Here is a 16,478-nt window from a genome sequence, read left to right as displayed (position 1 = left end):
GCACTGTTCCCCAAATCTGCATTTGGCCTCTGTTTTTCCAACTTCGAGCCTCTTCTGGAGTTTTTCCTTGGACGTTCATTTTTTGATTTGCTTCTCTTCTAATCTCTGCTCCTTTTACTCCAGGCTTCTCATATCTGATCACAATGTGTTTTGTCTTTCCATTGTTTTTTGTCTTTATGTCCTGGACATAATCGTCTTCATTTGGATCAGTTGCTTCAGTTGCCCATTTCAGTGAGACATCACTACCCATGAACTAGCCTCTGGTTTGGCACATTGCTACATATGAAAGACAGTGTGCTATGTGGACATCAATTTCTACAGCTACGAAGATCTTGGACTTCCCCATGCTGTACGGTAGGAGTGCACAAACAAAACATTCCCCCTCTGAACTTCATCTTCCAACTTCTTTCATATGCTGGTATCAGATGTTGTTTCCCAAATGAGCTGTGCTGTCCAAGTAATTGTTTAGTTCACTGTTGTCCCCATGTATGCTTCTCTTGATCCTTAAGGTTCTCATGTAGTTAGCTATAATTACATCCCTGAATGCATCAGTATGGATTCTTCTTGCTGGAGGATTCTCAAGTATCTTTGTCCATGATGCAGGTCTTCTCATCTGTACCATTTGAGTAGACACAAGTCTGGCAGTTCTTTCCTTGTCCTCTTGCATCTTTTTTTAGAAATGCCCATATCATCCACTCTGACATTGGTCCAGTATATGGCTGTGTTGTAGGACTTGTACACGTCCCCTTTATTGGATCATGTGTGCTTGTTAATGTCTCTGTGGGTTTATTCTCCGAGTCCTCTTGTCTCTTCAGGAGTTCAGTTTTTTCCATTTGTCTTTTCACCTCACTTGTAGTGGAACTTCTCATAGTGGGCAGTCTCTCCTTCTCCCATGCTTCGGGTTGTGGTTCTGCAGGTATTGACACCAGGCCTGGCATGTGTGCATTCAATGTTTGCGTGCGTGTGGTTGTCAGTAACCTTTTTACATTCACACTCTGCCGACCATGTTTCTGGCTTTTCGATTTGCTTGTTTCCAGAAGTGTGTGTGTGTCATTGCTAATCACATCCATCTCAAGTTCACTCACTCCATTATCAGATCTTCTAGGGACTGGAATGAGTATGTAAGGTCTGGGTGCCTTTGTGGGCTTCATGTGTGCAATATTAGGTGGGTGCACTAGGATTGGAACACTTTGTGCACCAATAAAAAAAATCAGTGACAGTAAAACAATGATGAATATAATGCATACATACATAATACCCTTGTAGGTCAATCTACTGCATTTACTTCCAGAAAAGTACGGACATCTCTCCTCCTGAGGGAGGACGAGATTGCTGCTCTGGATCCCCATCTCAATCATCCGTTGAAAGATGCTAACTTTTAATACAGCTTCTAAACAATATTATCTGTGGATTCTGTTGGTTCTGTTTGTGAGCTGCAGGTACTGAAACAATTTTCCCCCTTTGTCTGAACACTGGATTGTCTATTATTTCTGGACACAGTTATCTTGCTGGGCTATGGGAAGTGTCCAAATCAGGCAATAATTCAGCAAGTCTCTTTACTGTGCATGTTCAAAGTATATTAGTTCTCAATCTATGCCTCTGATCTGCTTCATTCCTGAAGACATTCTGTGTCCTTGTCAGTATAAAAATAAAAAATGAAATCTCTGGCACTACTCTCTCGATCTGTCCCTCGGCAGAAAGTTTAAAATGTTCTCAAATAGTTTTGTTGATGGTTAGAAAGTTCGACTTGCATCACGATACCATGCAAGAGCATGCCCCTCTGCGTAGAATTAGCTAGGTCTCTGATGAATGTGATGACATCAACATCGACAGATCTCCCGACAAGCTCTGAAAAAACCTCGATTAGGCGGAAGAAAACATTACTCGCCAACCTGCTGTCTTCTGGTGACAGGGACATTTGTCCTGCCCTTGCTGAGGTTTGGGACTGTTGGCTCTCACTTACTGTGAACAGTTTCTGCAATTTTGGTATGCGTGAAGAACAACTTGAATAACAATACCGTTTAGGATTATACTTAGACATTCTGTGTTTGCTGGATCTCGAAGAAATGTCAATACGTCTGTAGTTCTTCTGACAAGATCTGGACAGTCTTCAAATAGGATGAAAGAACAGTCCATTAATAAGGCTATTTGCTTCTTCCTCCGCTTGGGACATTTGGTTTTACCTTGCTGTATTCCGGAAGTAGGAGGAACTGTTCGGCAATTACAGTAAGCAGCCTCCTTATAGTCTTTTCATTTTCAGGATCTTGAAGAAAGTCAGTGATACTAGTGAGCCTCCCTACCAGTGATGGGTACGATCTTAGCACTAGATGGAAATATGTTACTTCATCTCAAGTGATGTCGCTACTGTGGGACACCATAAGTGATTCCGAACAAGGTCTCTGTGTGGAAAGAATCTGGATAGTGTATTTTCTTCCAATTAATGTGTCCTCGATCAAGATTTGGCATATTCTTTTCTAATCAAGGCTTCAGTCCAAAGTTCAAAATCAACAGACTATGTTGTGGCTTATGAGTGCAATTTTCTTCTTCACACGGCAACTAGGATGCACAGAGTTCCGTTTTTATGTCCATATCCCCCTTTTTGCTCAGAGGAATGTCCAAAATGAAGCCACAACTTTTGCACAAAAGTTCCTTGTCTTTGCTTTGCTGCTGGTCATGTGTCCTTCTTTCTCGTCATGGATCACGTCTGCACGTGCTGTGGTTCTTCCCTGTTGTCCGTAGTCTCTTCGCGGTGGGGTGCAGTCAGGGGGCCTTCTCCGATGTATGGCATGATGTCACCCAAAAAGATCCAAGCTCTTCTTCCTTGTAGTTTCACTGCAGAGGGAGTGCAGTCTTCCACTGTAAAGGGACCGTTAAACCTTGGCTCGTCCCACCTTTTCCTCATGTGGTTCTTTACCATGATGCTGTCTCCAAGGAAGATTGATGGAAGACGTAGTCCTTGAACTGTGTCTGCAGTAGTATCCCATTCTGTGTTCCGTGCTGCCCTGCACCCTTTTCGTCGTTGCTGCAGCTGGCCTGAAATTACAGTAAGACAAGATGTCCTGCAATTCAAGTAATTTTGCATTTCAGACCCTAGGATTTCTCTTGTTGGCTGGACATCATATCTAGCTCTGTCTCAGGGTGTCAGGGGAGTGCGCAATCTTCTTCCTGTGGCTATTTCGTGCGGCGTAAAATGATGGTCAGAACCGGGTTGGTTCCTGAGTGCATACAGTGCCAAAGGAAGGCAGTTTAACCATCCCTTTCTTAGAGTAAGCTTCAACTTGGCTATCCTCTCCTTTAATAAGCCGTTGAGCTTCTCACATATTCCATTACCTTGTGGGTGATACACCAATGAGAACTTGTGCTTTATACCAAGCAACAAGCTAATCTGTTTGAAAACTTCATTTACAAAATGAGTCCCATTATCTGATCTCATCACTTTACATACCCCCACATGGGAAATACCTCTCTCACTAGAAATTTGGCCACACAGGTAGAGTCTGGGTGTGTACATAGACCTGCTTCTATCCATCTAGAGAATGGACACACCACAACAATTAGATTCTTGTACCCGTTACATACTTGAATCATATAAACGTAGTCCACATGCAAGTGCTGAAAAGGTCCATTGGGCCTTGGGATGACTCCTCTAATTACTCTTAGTGTATGCCCAGCCGTGAACTGTTGGCAAATTATACAGTTCACCATAAAAAATGCAACATGCTCTGTTAAGTTCGATATGAACCAGTCTTCAGCAAGTGTTGCTGCTAAATTCTCTTTTGTCATGTGTGCTGGATAGTGTAACTGCTCCAGCGCTATTTTTAACAGGGCTATAGGCATTACTGGCTTACCAGTGCTGTCTTGTCACCACAAGCTTTCGGAGGGGTTTAAAGAACACCTTTTCCACTTCTAAGGTTTTTCTCCTCCTGTGGTGCCTCCCCTTGGAGTTCCATTAACTGTGTTTGTCCCATATTATTGTAGCTTTCAGGTTCACTCCGTGCGACAATATTTTTTTCATTTACATTTGGGACTTCTACATCCATGATCGTCTTGCTCTTGGATGCCAAAAGCTTGTCTCTGTGTCTGCCGTTTGATTTCCGCGTGAGATAAAATCTGCCCCTTTCGTGTACACAGCACACTTCGCAACCGCTATGCCCACTGGGAGCTGTAGTGCCTTAATGAGCCTATCCAATAGGGCTGCGTGCTGCACTGGCGTGCTGTCCGCTTGGAGGTAGCACCTCCTTTTCCAGCGTGCTAAGCCTGCGTGTACTATTGATGTCACATAGGCGGAGTCACTGTACAAATTACTTCCTGGTCTGCGTGATTCTCAATCACGAGTATCAACACCAATACTTCTGCAACCTTTGCTGAATAATGAGATGGTAACCGTGCACTAAGAAGCACTCACAATTCTCCATTTGCTGTGTGTTTCATTACAGCAGCGCCTGTATATCTTTGTCCATCGCTTTGAACGATCCTTGAGGAACCATCAACAAAGACAATTTCTCCTTCTGCCAATGCATTTTCTTTCACTCCGGGAATTTCGTCATAGAATTCTTCATAATTTGCAGAGTCATGTATCGGTTCTCCTTCAATGACTGGTTCTGCTATGAACATAGCTGGGTTCACTATCTTGCATCAGACTATCTTAATCGATGGATTCGATATGATCATTCATAAGCAGAAGCTCTCTGAGATGGCAATGTGCCTTTCAGTTTTTCTCGAATAGCAAATAGTGAGTGCTCGAAGTACAATGTCATTGAGCATCCCATTACAATGGTTGTAGCCTTCTCAATGGTGAATGCTGTGGCAGCTACACTTTGTTCACAAGGGAAATGACCTCTCATCACTGGGTCTAAATTTCCACTATAATATGCCAGGGGCTTTTACCCCAATGTGGTTCTCTGTGTGAGCACTGCCGTCATAACGCTGCCATTCGTGTGCAAAAACAGGTAAAATTCTTCTGCATAATTGGAAATCCCTAAAACTGGTGCTTTGCACATGGCTCTTTTGAGTTCAGCAAACCCTTCCTCCATGGTCTCAGACCATTCAATCTTTTCTTTCGTCACTTGTGCTTTCTTTAGGGCCTGTAGCAAAGGCTTGGTATATGAGCTGTAGTCGAAGACCATGCCCTGACATAATTGCAAAGACCTAAAAAACTCTGCATCTGTTTTATCGTGTGTGGCTTAGCTGTGTTGAGTATGGCTTCAGCCCTTTCTGGGGTAACTCTTTTCCCCTCATTTGAGATCAGCTGGCCTATGTATAGCACTTCTTGTTGACAATATTGTAACTTCTCTTTGTCAACCGTGTATACTTTTTCAGCCAATATAGTTAATAGCTGAACAGAATCGTGTCTGCATCTCTCTTCTGATTTGCTGCAAATTAAGATGTCATCCACATATTGCAAGATAACACTTTCTAATGCAATATTGCTTAGGTTCATGAGCAAGACTCTGTTGAAAATAGAAGGAGACTCACAGTATCCCTGGGGTAGCCTCATGCTTTTCAGATGCATTTGTCCGAACGTAAATGACGTCAGATCTTGCGATTCTCAGTGCAATGGGATTGAGAAAAAGGCATTTTTCAAGTCAATCAACGTAAAATATTTTGCCTCAACGGGTATATTACATGGAATTGTAGCCGGGTTAGGGAGTAAAGGGAACTCGGCTTCCACATTATCATTTATCGGCCTCAGATCTTGAATTAGCCTCCAAGACCCTCCCTTTGATTTTTTGATAGGGTAAACTGCAGTATTGCATGACGACTCTGACGTCACTAAGATGCCCTGCTCCATCATAGCTGAAATTGTCTTAAATATTCCTTCATCTGCCTCCCTGGACATGGGGTATTGTCGTGCTTTTGGAACAATTGCTCCTGGCTTCAGTTTAATTTTCACTTCTCTGACTCCTTTCAATAAGCCTACGTCATAGGGGCCTGTGGTCCACACTGAGACAGGCACAAAATATTCAGGACGGTTCTGTGCCAACATCATTCTCTGCAGCACTTCACTTTTTCACCCAAAAAGTGAGGTTTACCTCAACTGCTGTTTCTCCCATATCTGCTTGCTTGTCAAACAGATCGTCATCATTGACATCAGTCAGTCTGTACCCTTCTTCAATGGCGATTACTGTGCACCATTGTCGACCTTCATCATCACAACCGTCAATCAAAGCCATTTTCCTTCGTATTGTAGCTGTGTGTATCACCAAGGGAAATACTTGTCCCTTTTCCTTGTGCATAGGTATTCTTGGCCTAAATAGAAATTCATATGGGGTCCTCCCCCTGCCATTAGCACACGTATTCGATACACGAATATTTCGGGCTCTAATGGTACAGCCCTCATAGCTCTGTGTCCTGCGTATGCTCTAATCATTTAGCATATGTTCAAATAGTGCATTCCTGGAGTTGAACATACTATGCCCTACTCCGTGAACGAGATTGTCATGTTTAACTTCGTCATTAGATCTCGACCCAAAATATTTACTGGGGTTTGTCACAAATATGATAGAGGTGCACTCATCTCACATTCTCCTATAGAGACTGGAAGTGCATCTGTAAAAGGAACAGGACTTGTAGCTCCTGTGAAACTCTGAGAATTTTTAGCATCTCCGGACAAGGAAAACTTGCTTTCACATATAAAGGAACGTGTTGCACCCATGTCAACTAAAAAGAAATATTCTTTATCCCCTATAACGACATCCACCCTTGGTTCCTGGTGAGGGTCTGGTGTCACTGATAGGATAGAACACATCACGGTTCCCATTGAGCTGTCCTAGTCCATATATAAGTTTGTCCCACCCTGTGCGAATGGACTACCCCCATCACCAGTGCCAATCCTTATTCCAGGGTTCGCAGCCTGTCCTGCACTTACGGTCTGTGAGAGTTACATCGGCGACTGTTGAGATGGTCCTTGTGTAAAACTCATCGAATTCTGAGGTTTCAAGCCTTGCTGTGCTCCTAGCGTTTGTGTTGCACTGTGTGATTCTGTGCAACTCCGTTTCCTCCCTGCTGTAAAAACACAGGTGGATTCACCATACCTGCTCTTGTTCCTTGGACGTTGTGCATCATGCCCTGATTTCTGCATGTGCGTGCTAGATACCCTGTCATTCCACACAACCAACATACTGGCGGTGGTCTGATTATTTGCCCATTTGACATATCTTGATTGCCATTTTGCATGTTTTGAAGGCCTCCTTGATTATTCTGAAAACCTCCCTGATTACTCTGCCAGCCTATTCCTCTGAATCCTCTTCCCCTGGGGTAAACCCCTGTATTGCCCTGATTATTCTGCTGTGGATTGTTGGCTTGTTGCATGCTTGATCCGTCTATGCTGGTTATCATTGCCCCTTCAAGGCGTATTTTGACAATTTCTTCTGCACTAATTTTGCCTCTTCACCCTTTTGTGCAGCTTCATTTTTGCGGTTCTTTTCTTGCAGTAGCCTACAATAGTGTGCGATGGTCAGCTGTATTTCCGACCACGGTTTGGTCTCGATTCCTACCAATTTCGTGAGCTGTTTCTGTACCAGATCTGGCAGCCCTTGGCATAATATATGGTAGAACACAGGTATAGATTTCCCCCAAGATTCCCGAGTCTGGAGTGCCCATACGTCTTGGAAATTCTGGATGGAAAGCAACGGGTCTTCCGACTCCTTCATTTTTCGAGTCATGATAGCTCCCATGTCGGAAGTATCTGGAAATAGCAATCATAATGCTTTCCATACCACAGCTCTGCAATTGTTAAATGGAGCTCCGTCATGCGCGTTATTAACTGTGGTCACACCAGGGTACCCTGCCCATGTCCACACATTGTCTGCTCTATCAGCAAGTATGGCGATTAAGAGACCTTTGATATCTCCTATAGCTAACGTGTTCCCTCCCGTAATTTTTCTAGCTCGTGTATCCATTTCCCGGCTCCCGATGTCAACATTGGAAGCTTATGTTTCAGGTTTTCCCGATCCATGTGTGGCCATGGAAAATACTGTGGTCTTGTTGCACCTTTCTTGAGCAATGGAAATGGGGATGCATAGCCCTCTCTCTCTTCTGTCATTGTTCTCCTGTCTATTGCAGGAGTAATATTCCTGCATCGCTGCCTACCGGGCAATGTCCTTAGCCGGCTCACATAGGGTGGTGGAGACACCCCCCTCTGACCTTGAGATACTTCTTTGTGGCTGTCTGCATGTTTGGCCGATTCTGATGCCCTCGGTGCAGACCCACTAGAATCTAACCATCTTATCCCCTTCCCTCCTGAGAATAATTTTCTGCATCTCCTTTTCCTCATGTTCCTCTCTTTTGGTGTCAGACATTGTCTGTGCCCAACTCGTGCAACTTCTTGCATCCTCTTTGATCCTACTTATTTCCAACATATCTAGGGACAATTCTCTACTTCCACTACTTCGGGAGACGTCCTCAGTATCGTAAAGCTGAGTGCTCTCCAGGTGCTCATCTTCCCCCTCCCCTTGGGAAACTTGTTCTAGCCCCATTTCATCATATATTCTATCGATCGTCTCTCCGATGCTTCTAGTGTCGAAGTCATCCTCGATTTTCAATCTAGACGTGCCTGGCACTGAATCGTACTCAGGAAAGAATTCTTCTATATCTTCCCAGTCTACTACTGGCTCAGGTTTTTTAACCTCTCTTTGCAGATATTCGAGATCGCGTGCTCTCCGCCTTCGCCTACGTTCTACATTGTCATTGAATTCTCTGCGCTTTCTCACTTCTTCTCTCTGACCCTATCTTCTTCCTCTTTCTTTGCGTCTCTACATTCATTTGCCCTTCGGATTTCCTCATCCCTTCATCTCTTTATTCTTTTCTCCCGTATGCTTTGTTCTTCCTCTATCCTTCGCTTCTCCTGTCTGTCTTGATCATTGGCTGCTCTCTGTTTATGATCGCATAGCCTTTCGCTTCGCGATATAACTGTTCTCATCTCTGCCTATCGGCTTTCCTTATTCTTTCGTCTCTCAATCCTTTTTCCTTTTCCTTCTCTTTTCTCTGTAAATCGTCTAGCTTCTCCTTTTGTTTCATGTCATCTATGCCTTTACCTTCGAGTTTCAATAAAATCTGACCTCCCATCCATTTGTTTTGTGCGAATGCTATCTCATCAGTTCTATCCTCATTTCCTTTCCATCTTTTGCCTTCTCTCTCTGTATCAAGAGATGTACTTGCTGGTGTCTGTTTTTTTCTCTCATTCTCATGTCTCTTCTTGTCCCTCGGGACTTTGGAGGTGGTATCTCTATCTTTATCTGTGTCTAGATTTTCGTCACTACTTTGCGTGGGTGACTCATATGCTGGGTTGCCATACCCTGTGGCTGCTTTAAGTTCTCTGAGCGGGTATAGCCCTTCCTCCTTACTGTCTTCAATTTTTGTTTCAGACAGGGCGGGTGTCGCTGAGGGCGTCTCACCCCCCTCTGTGCATACGTTAAGTATCCAATCTAATGGCAGCTCCTCCTCTTTATCCTGTTGGTACATTTTCCACAACTCTAGACTAGCTAGGCGTTTGTCTAACTTTTTGCCCGTGTATGTGGCGTGCAGATATGTTGTCATGTGCTGTAGGACTGTTTTAGAAAACAATCCATCCTGGGGCCAAGGCATAAACATTTCGTTTGCGGTTCCTTTAACCCATTCTGCACTGTACTTTTTCAGTTTAGGTGCATGTTTTGTCAACTGTTTGCACAGGTGTACTAATGGAGTCATGTCTTCCATATTTAACTTTGTTCACTTTCTCTTTATACAAAACTTGCTATGTCTTTCGTTATTTAACACTTCCAACAATATGAGCGAGCACCAATCATTGCTAGCTTCAATCCCGTTTTTCACAACATTTTATATCTTCTATTTTACTCAATAAACATCAGGTTGTATTCTACAATATTTCAAGTATCCAATCGCGTAATTTTTATGCTAGTTCCTCGAAGGAAAATTTTTCGTCCTATGACGTCACAACAAATAACACATAAAACCTCTAATATTACCCCAACATGGAGTTTAAATTAATCTCTTTCACGAGCGTCTTTAACCGCGTGGTGACCTATTTGTTCCTCTTTATTCAGGACTATGGATGCAAGTTTCTTCTAGCCGCTATATTAAAGCGTAGGAAGTAGGCAAATCCTCTCTCTTCTTGGGTGTTCCCCTCGGTATCCTCTCTCTTCTTGGGTGTCCTCCCTGGTATGCTCTTGTACTACTTTTATTCCCCCTTTAAGTCACTATTTCCTTCCCCATATATATATACATACATCCTACTCTACTTCTGACTATATTTTATTTTCCCGCCTCCCTCCCTCCCTTACCTTTCCCTCACTTGTTCTAAAGCATGCACTTTTGCCAAAACATTTTGTGTTTTTCACTCACCGTCGCATGTTTTCTCTCTGACTGCTCAGGATCACCGCCTTCGTCACGGCCTCTCCTGCCGTTCGCTCACTCAGCTGCCCGTAGGAGTGGCAAGGGGTTATGTGGGGAAACACAGCTCCCCTCGGACCTCTGTCTGCAGATTATACTTTTACTCCACCCACTGTCTGCAGGGAGCTTCACAGTCTACTCAGCCGGATGGCAGAGGACTTGTGATATTGCCGAGGACCTAGAGTTACTTTATGTCGACGGTCAATGGGTGTCTTATTCTAATCGATAATCGATAACCATCTGATCTCTGCTACCAAGTGTGCTCTGGGACCCCCAACCGGTCCATAAAGTCGGGGTTTGCCCAGAAGGACTTTAAGACAAGATAGCAGCACCCTAGAGATGGATGGGGGTGCAGATTAATACTCCAAATCAATAATGACAACTCAACGGTTTGGCAAAGGGAGTCTGTTTAATGATAAGTACAAAAACAGGGAATCTCATGAATATCAGTGGATGGTGATCTTATCTTCTCTCTTGCTTCACAACTCCCAACGAACTTCATAAAACACAAAATATTTATACTGAAAACTTGTCATCATTAACGTGTAACACTTAAAATTTGGCATGCACTTCTATTGGTTCAGGAAAGGTAACTTTAATATAGGTACTATATCTGTATATGGTAACGGAGTAAGGGGATTGAGTAAACACTGTCAGGTGGGTCATCTAAGCCCGTCTTTCAAAATGGCTACTGTAGACATCACTAAAAGTACAACGTCCTGTTGGTTCTACTAACTATAGGACCCTAGATTACTTGGTCCATTGTGATTGGGTTGGCACCAACCCCACTCATACTTTTCCACTTTGCCTAGCAGCACGCATAATGGTCGGCCGGGTGCAGGGTGCCCGTCTAGCTCCCCCGGCTTTCCTATAATTATTGTTACAATCAATCATCCCCATAGTGGCTCTGTATCAATTATTTCATTGTGGTTGGCCTCGAGACTGCATCTCCTGTCAAGGAAAAGTTCTGATATCTTTGCTTGGCCTGTTGCCATGCGTAGGTGTGAAGGTCTCACTTCTCCTTGCTCAGCTGGTCACATGATTCAGACATTGTGAATTTGCCTCTTCTTCATTTAATTCTTGTATTTGATTTTCGTTGCACCCACCACCTGCCTTCAGTTTCTTATCTTGACCTTTCAGAGCAGCATATTCGGTTCTTTGCTTCAATTTATTGTAGCTACTGTTCGTCTATTCTACTGATACGACCTTGGTTTTCCTGGCACAAGTTGCCTCTGCTGAGTTTCATTTCTGCCGCTTATTCTCGATTTTGCTAAATATGAAGCTCTCCTCATGTGGCCTTTAGTAATCTTTGGTTTATTCTGCTTCTTGTGCAAAGTGGATGTATTCTTATATAACGCACTTCCTTTGAGGTAGATATGCATAGGTGGCGCTTGCCGCACTATCTTTCTACTAAGCATAGCAAGCCGCATGATTTTCTTAGCTTTCTTGCGGTTCCAAGCATGTGTACATGCGGAAACTGGTCGAATATCTTCATCATGCTCATGGCTTAAGCTTCTTACATTTGACATCGTCCTTTCACTTTAGGTTCACGATATCCCTGGCCCAAGGCGTTTCGTCTCTTTACGTAATTCTCTGGTCGTTATTTTTTCTTCTATATGCGAGTCAGTCCGGGTTCTCGTGACGTCACCATTCGTCTTCCATTAAGACCTTTTTGGTTTCTTCAGGGACTGTACTTAGACGATCTTCATTTCGTTTCATTTGTTGATATGGTTTTCTCTATGGGTACCTTGCTGTCCATGGTTTCCTTGGTGTCAGTACTTCAATAGGTGCTGTTCTTCTGATCGGTACTGATCAGAGCCCCACTGCGGCTCTCTGCTGGTTTATTTGCTCATCATACGTCACATATTTCGGCGTGAACGTTCCTGGTACTTCAAAATGGACGGTTGGAGTGCGGGCTGCATTTGGGACCTCCTCTACAACAGTGAAGGGATGAACACCTGAACATACATGCCAGGTGACTTTGCAGCAGTGAGTAGCCATGTAGAATGGTGTAACATGGTTCAGAAGTGGGTGGCTGCAGTGCAGTACATGTGTACGTTCCCATCAATCAACATCAAGAAGTATGTTTTGATGTCAATCAGTCAACAGGACGGCATTGAATGGGCAAGTTCAGCCATCATGTGCAATGTGCATGCACTGGGTTGCATGGCTACAGTTCACCCACCCACCCCTTAGTAAAAATGCAGGGAGGCATTGCATGGCAATGAAAGGTTGACCAGAGAACTGTGTATTGGCAGGCAGTGTTGGCTATCATCAATTGCATCATCTCAGTCAACTGACACCACAGCAGATGAGAATGCGATTGTAAGCAGGACACATGATGAACCCTCAGTAGTACACCCATTCATGCAGAAGGCACTACACCTGTTGAACAGAGTTAGGGGGCCTGCAACAGGGGGAGGCCTGTGCTGCACACAGACAATGACACCCTAAAGATGTGCGTGATGCAAGACTGAGCCAGAGTGAGCATGGAATTGATGACAAAATGCCATGACTCGTATGTAATCCCGGAGACATGCTACAATGATCATCCTGCCAAGGACACATAGGGGCGTGCATGTAATGCACATGGAGCATGAATGGGCAATCATGTCCCCGGGGAGCATCTGCCATCTGCACAGTCCAAGTGAGACACCCTGCATCAAGGACAAAGGATGTACCCCACAGTATGTGCCGTGCAGGTTTGCGGAGGGAAGTGTGCATGTACACAGGAGCATGGAACAGCCCATTGCAGTAGTCCAACATGCATGTCAGTCATACAATGACATAGTCAGAGTGCTGAGTGGAAAGACACTAGAGGCTACATGCAGACAGGTCAGTGAGCTGGGACATGGATCAGAGGGGCAGCCGAGTGACTAGCATGTGAGTGCGGTGCTTGTGTGGTGATGAGGACAGTCCCTGTCTGCTTCGCATGTCCAGCATGCATCACAACAGGCACGCATCAGTGAAGCATTGCATGAATTGCACATGAGAACCATGTACACATAGCATCTAGTGGCAGTCAAGCACAACACTTCACACAAGCAAACAACACATGGGCTGGAGAAACACGCAACAACACTCACTGGACGATGCATCATAATCCCGCATCTCTCCCACTTCATGGATCAATTCTGCCTGGATGAACTCCGCAGCAATATCCTCATGCAGAGTGAGTTCTTCCTCCTCAGGTGGTGGCCCACTGCCAGTCACCTGAGTCATGGCATAATTGGAGGCATGCATTTGCTTAGCACAGCATCAGAGGTCATCCCAATGCTTTTTGCAGTCCTGAGCTTTGCGCACCTGATATCCAAAAGCATTAACACCATCTGCAATATGCTGCCAGTGGGCCCGACCCTGGGCAGGTGAATTATGTCAATTTTGGCCCACTAGTATATTGCGTTCATGTTCCGACACATAGCCCACAAGGAAGTCGAGTTCCTGCTTTTTGAAAGGATTGTTCCTCGACGTGCCGGAGGCCAGAGCAGTGTCTGGGGTCCCAGCCTCTTGCGCAGGAGCAATCTTCCTCCTCTTGGGCAGTGGTCCAGAACCTGACTGACAAATGCTGCCCTGAACAGTAGAGGCAGTGGCGCTGGTGGACTGGACCAAGGGATTGGCAGCCCTGACTTGCGTCAGTGGCTTCTGGGTGCTCTTGACAGTACACAGCACAGCAACAGCGCTGTGCCAAGGTCTTTGACCGACACAGTCCTGGCTGGCAGACTCACAGCCGGGGTGGTGTTGGCTGCATCTGCCCATGCAGTTGCCAACACCTGGCTGCTTGGGGTAGCAGATGACATCACTGCCCCAGGGACATGTGCCTCGGTCAGAGCATCCCTGCGTGCACATTGCTTGTGCCTTCTGACCACCTGGAATTTAGCCTGGGAGTCCTCAGGTGCCAACGCATCATGCGCCGGACTGACCCTGAGCCTGGGTGGTGGTCGCCACAGCTGCACCTGCAGCTACCACTAAAGTTGGGCCCGTGACAGTTGATGAAACTGACTGCCGGGTCACATGGGCACCAGTGTCAGATGCAAGAGCTGCATCTCCCGGAGCCGCAGGGGGTGGTGGCATCACTGCACCATCACGTGGCAGAACATCCTGCCCAAGTGACGCACCCCTGCCTCTTCCCCTCTGCAGCCACCCTGGGCACCCTGGACTCCCCCTACTCCCTGGTCACCCCAGCCACGTCCCTGACCATGCCCACCACGTGGAAGACACCCAACTGATGCGCCCCTCACCTTTCGTGGCCTCCCATCCATGGCACAGATGTGCTAGTGCAAATGGGAGGTGCACACAACAATTATCCTGGGTAATTGGGGTGAAGGGGGCAGGGTACGTGATGTAACAGCACCCCTGTGCTCCTCCAAGGCTGTATGTGACCCCTGGGTGAAAAAGACGGGTCACACAATGCTCAGGCACCCCAAATATACAATAAAACAGTGCACGCAAACCCCGGTAGCCCACGTGTGTGGAATTAACCTACCGCAGTACGCGGTGGCACCCAGGGACACAAAAAACGCATACGCGTGGGACACACAGGCTACTATGACCTCGAAAATGGGTATGCAATACACAGGGGGACCCGCAGTGGCAAAAATAGTGTGCGTGACTCACCGTCTGACTAGAGTGGGAAAGAAAAACATGCATAGGCAAAACCCCCACCAAAAGAAGAGGTATGTCCTCGATCCGCTGTGAAGTGATGGCGTGTGAAACAACAAGAAGCAGCAAAACACATGCGTCGGTCTCCACGAAATCACATACAGCGAACTGCTGGCCCGTGCTCACCTTTAACCAGTGCCGGGGGAAACGCCAATGCATGTCACGTCACTTACATGGTTACGCGCTAACGCCCTTTCCACGAATTACACACTGACGTGCTCTTTTTTCACGTGCTAAATCACTCTGCATTGAGCAAGCCACGCAACAACACATGGAAGACAACGCTCATGCCCAGAAGGCCATTTACCTGCCCCTCAGAGCCCCGAGCAGCCTCCCATGAGCCATCTTCTGCTGCCTGCCTGCCTGCTGCCATTGTGCCCTGCTATTTGATGCCTGCACATCAGCCTTTTCCAGGGGTCCAGTTGCTGTGACCAACCCTGCTGGAACAGAAGACTTCCGACTGGTGTTCCATCGCTCCACAGCCCAGCCCCTTCCCTCTTCAGACGACCGAGCGCCAACAAGGAAAGACTGAAGAGGACCTGGTCGGACATCGTGGTTGCCATCAATGCGGAGGGGGTGGCAACCCGCGACTTGAAACACATCCAGAAGCGCTGGGAGGACTACAGGTTCAGGACCCTCATGAAGGCTCGGCACTTCTTGCGTGCAGCGGATGCAGGGTGGTGCCATGTCCAACTTACCATCGACCAGATGAGGGTCCTGGAACACATCAACCCAGTGCTTCACCACCAGGTCCTAGAGAGGCAGACCCGCCTGGAGTCGAGCATTGAGTGTCTGGCCTATCCCATTCCACACAGTGCATGTTGAGGTTTGGCAGGAATGTGCAGCTTGGACATATGTCTGACATGGCCAATGTATGGATGTGTGTGTGCGGGGACATGGCCGTGCTGCATGGGAGTCCAGTCATGTGTGATGCACATCAATGGTGTATGTGTTCCAATGCATGAAGCCCAACTGCATGTGGAGATGCACACATGTTTGCATTTCTGTGTATGTACTATGCCATGGTTGGGGTGTGACACATGGATGCTGGTCCCACCTTCATGTACGTGCAAGGCGTACATGCGCGTGTGTCTGTTTGGTATGTGTGTGACAGTGAGACACCATGGATGCATGTGATGCGGACATCTGGGTACCTGATTGGCAGATGTGACATAGTTGCTGATGACTGCACTGTGACAGTTGGTGGAGATGTACAGATGCATGCCTGTCTGGTGGCGTGTGTGCATGTGATCGGCACTCCCCATGTTGCTTGTGACATCATGCCAACCTGTTCATGCAGTTACGTGTTTATGGATGCTGATGCCTGCTGCATGATCCCAGTGTATTTGTGCATGTGTGTGGGTTCAAATGACATGAGTGTTGGGGAGTGTGATGCCATCTGTGATGTCTGACACTGACACTCATGTGCA

This window comes from Ambystoma mexicanum, chromosome 5q (assembly GCF_040938575.1).
Source record: "Ambystoma mexicanum isolate Mex_15411 chromosome 5q, UKY_AmexF1_1, whole genome shotgun sequence".
NCBI lineage: Eukaryota > Metazoa > Chordata > Amphibia > Caudata > Ambystomatidae > Ambystoma > Ambystoma mexicanum.
Note: the sequence above shows the minus strand (reverse complement) of the source record.